Source organism: Pantherophis guttatus, chromosome 6, assembly GCF_059756535.1.
Source record: "Pantherophis guttatus breed Tessera chromosome 6, ASM5975653v1, whole genome shotgun sequence".
NCBI classification, from domain to species: Eukaryota; Metazoa; Chordata; class Lepidosauria; order Squamata; family Colubridae; genus Pantherophis; species Pantherophis guttatus.
In genome coordinates, this window is record NC_142068.1 from 79,600,658 (window position 1) to 79,604,684 (window position 4,027).

The following is a 4,027-nucleotide window of genomic DNA, read 5'->3' on the forward strand; positions in this document are numbered from 1 at the left end:
GAACCAGCGCTGTCCGAAGACGTCTCCGTGGTCATGTGGCCGGCATGACTAAACGCCAAAGGCTCACAGAGCGTTGCTACCTTCCCACCAAAGGTGGTCCCTATTTTTCTACTTGCATTTTTTACGTGCTTTTGAACTGCTAGGTTGGCAGAAGCTGGGACAAGTAACAGGAGCTCACCCTGTTATGTGGCACTAGGGATTCAAACCACTGAACTGCCGACCTTTCAATCAACAAGCTCAGTGTCTTAGCCACTGAGCCACCACGTCCCTTGATGCAGTGTGCATAGTGTAATGCAGATGACCGTATTTATAAATGAGTAAAATGGCTCTTGGACTTTTCCTAGCTAATCTGATTCCCTCTTCCATACAATTCAATGTTTACCGCATTTCCTTCTAGACTATAGGCTGGCTGGAGAATTCTTGGAGTTGAACTCAACACAGTTTAAAGTTGCTTAGATTGAGAAACACTGTTCTAGACAGAATAATGGCTCCCAAGCTTTTGACTTTTTGTATCTAAATGTTATTTAACCTCTACATACATGAACATGTTGTCAGAGCTCTCCATGTCTCCAGAAACAATGAAGAAAAAAAGCCACCATCAACAAAAGTTCAGAACGCGTGCTCCCCCACTCTCTGAGCCTACAGACCCTGCAGAATGGTTGTAATTTAAAAGAATTTATTCAGGAGGAAATGGCAAAATATTATGAAACTGTGAATCAGAAATTTGAAAATTTAAGGCAGGAAATTAAAGAAATGATACAACTAAAGTATGATAATTTGCAACAAAAGATTGTAACAGTGACTAATGGTTTTTCAGAAATTGCGATAAAGTTGGATACAAATATTAAATTGCTAGAGTCTAAAATGGAGAAAATTGATAACTTGGACAATAAAATATTAAGAATTGAAAAGGACTTAGCAAATATTCGAGATAATAGCTTAGAAGTAAAGTCTAAAGAAGAAGCTGGTCACGAAACTTATAATCTAGAAGATATAAAGCAAGGAATTGAAAGAGAGGCTGTAATGTTGCAATACAGGATCACAGAATTTGCGATCAGAATTAGAGGCTTACAGGAAAATAATAGTGATGACTTAAGAAAAACATCTGCTCAAGTTTTGGCTGGGATCTTAAAGGTTCATCACGGGGACGTAATCAGTAAAATTGATAAGGCTTACAGAGTGGATTCCTGGATTGCCAAGCAAAGGCAATTGCCTAGAGATGTGGTAATTTACTTTACAGAAAAAGAGATAAGAAATGATATTCTGCAAAAATCCTTTAACTCTACTTTACAACTGAATGGGAGAAAAATTTGGATATATAAGGAATTGCTGCCTAAGATCTTAAGAGATAGAAAGAAATTTGGGCCCTTGGTGACTGAGTTAAGAAGACAGAATATCTTATACAGGTGGGATGTCCCAGTGGGTATAATATTGAGATATCAAGGAGTAAGATATCAGTTAAATACTCTTGAAAAAGCGGAAGAATTCTATTATAAGGTACTTAAAAAGCAAAATCAACAAGAGATAGAAACCCAAGAAAAGCAGAAGGAGATGGAAATAACGAAGAAACAACAAATTAAAGAGGTCTCCATAGATGAGCCGCTTTTGGATCCTCTTTCAGAGGCCTCAGCTGGATTATCTAATATAAGAGAGGCGGTTCCGGACCCTAATGCAATGATTTGTCAAGCCACAAACGAGCATGTAAGTCAATCAGCTGATATACAATTTACAGAACCAGAAAGATCTCAGCCACAGATGCAAACCCAACAGGATCAAGCTACTCTTCAGCAAAACCAAATAGTTGATACACAATCTACAGAAAGGAGTTTAGGATGGAGATCCAACCCACAAGAAGTTAAGAAAAGAAGAAGTAGGTCTCACAAACATAAAAACTTTTAAATTAAACAACAGTGTAATGCCAGTTACTTATGAGAGGACTGAATATATAAAAAGATAATGGGCAAAATATTGGCTTATTTTATCCTGAGGAGAGTGGCAGATCTCTGCAGTGCTGAATTATTGGGTGTGAAAAAGGCCTTAAACCAAATGGTTGGAAATATCTTGTTTGTTTTTTGGAGTTCCGGATAAATACGTGTATGCTGAGCTATATGGCAAGAGACTTATTGGATTGGGGCACGCAGAAGATCTGGTTGTTACCCTATTATGATGGTTGGAACCAATTATCTGGATCAAAGACACCTCCATAAACATTATATGGAATATAATTATAAAGTCACTCGGGTGGTTGTCGGGGTTTTTTCTTTTCCAATATGAAGATATTTGTTGCTGATGGGGGCAGATGGTAACTGAAGATATCGAAAATACTGTTGGAATAAGGATGCGATGTTACCCTAACATGGGTGGAGTTCATCATCCAGTTGAAAGATATTCCAGAAGATGCTATATGGATCATAAGTTTAAAGTTTTTTTTTTCTTTTAGGATCTTATTTACATAAGGGAATATTTTTCTAGGGGATTGGGTAGAAGAATAAAGATATTAAGAATAATTATGGTAATTCTGTAGGAAAGTGGGTGGAGAAAGGTTAGGTTATGGATTGTCTATTTTAAAGAAATGTTTAGATGTGAATATTTGTAATGAAGGGGGGAAACGAAATGGCTACTGGAACTGAATAAGTGTTAAATTAGGACTTTTTGAATACTTAGAATAGAAGTATGTTCTGAAATGTTATATTGTCTGAGGGGTAGTAAAAGGGTAGACTATGAGTAGAAATTGTTAAATTGGGAGATATAATAATATTATTATTTTAAATCAGGAGTTATTAGATAATGTTATAATAGAATGTCACTTTGAAATGCTTATTATAGCATAGTATACGGGGGTATGATAATCTTATTAAAATGAAAGGGTCAGTATATGGAGATTGAGTATGTGGATAGTAAAGTATGATATAATCTGTTATGAACTTGGGTTTTACTATGAGGAAGTCAAGGGGAGGGGGGGTGGGGGGGGGAGGGGGGGGGAAAGGGGGAAAAATCTGTATTTGAAAAACTTTTTCAATAAAAAAAAAAAACAAAAGTTCAGAACGCGTATTTTCCCAGCGGCAGGGCAAAATGCACCTTCCTTAATGAGAAGCGCTAAACCAGTTCAATGAATTTATACAAAATATGATGGTTGGTATGGTTATGCAATGGGGCGTGGTGGCTCAGTGGCTAAGATGCTGAGCTAGTCGATCTAAAGGTTGGCAATTCAGCGGTTCGAATCCCTAGTGCCACATAATGGGGTAAGCTCCTGTTCCTTGGTGGGTTGGTGGGTTTCAGCAGGTTCTGACCAGTTCTGGACAACCGGTAGCGGAAATTTTGAGTAGTTTGGAGAACCGGTAGTAAAAATTCTGACTGGCTCCCATATATTCTCTGCCTCCCGAGTCCCAGCTGATCGGGAGAAAATGGGGATTTTTCAGTATCCTTCCCCTGCAGTGGGGTGGGAATGGAGATTTTACAGCATCTTTTCCCTGACATGCCCACCAAGCCATGCCACGCCCACCAAGTCAGGCCCACAGAACCGGTAGAACCCACCACTGGCTCCATTATTCTCTACTTTTTGCCTCTAGCACTGCCTGCCTCCGATGTACGTAAATTAGAATAAAATTATCCAAAAGATGAGAAAACATTAACATAGCTATATAGCTGTAATCTGATCTTTTCCCGTATTATTCGCATTTCTGTGGACAGCCCGTGTTCTCTGCCTCTCTAGACTGAAAGTCTTCAGGCGGATCACCAGGGGAGGAGAATCAAGAGAAACACCCGACGAACTCCGGGGTATCATCTAGTCGTTCGCGGTTTTACCGAGATCGCAGCCTCCTCGTGCGAACGACGACCTTGTGCGCCGTTCACAATCGGGGCCAAAAGCTGCCCTCAAAACTGGAGATGGGGTGAGAACCTCAGGTACCTCCTGGGAAAATCCGGGAAGTTTCGCTTCAGTTTGGGGCTGCGATTCACCAGAGGTCCGCTAGATGGCAGAGCGGAGCTGAAAGGGAGGAGGGGATGAACCGGTTGCGCCATCAGCCAC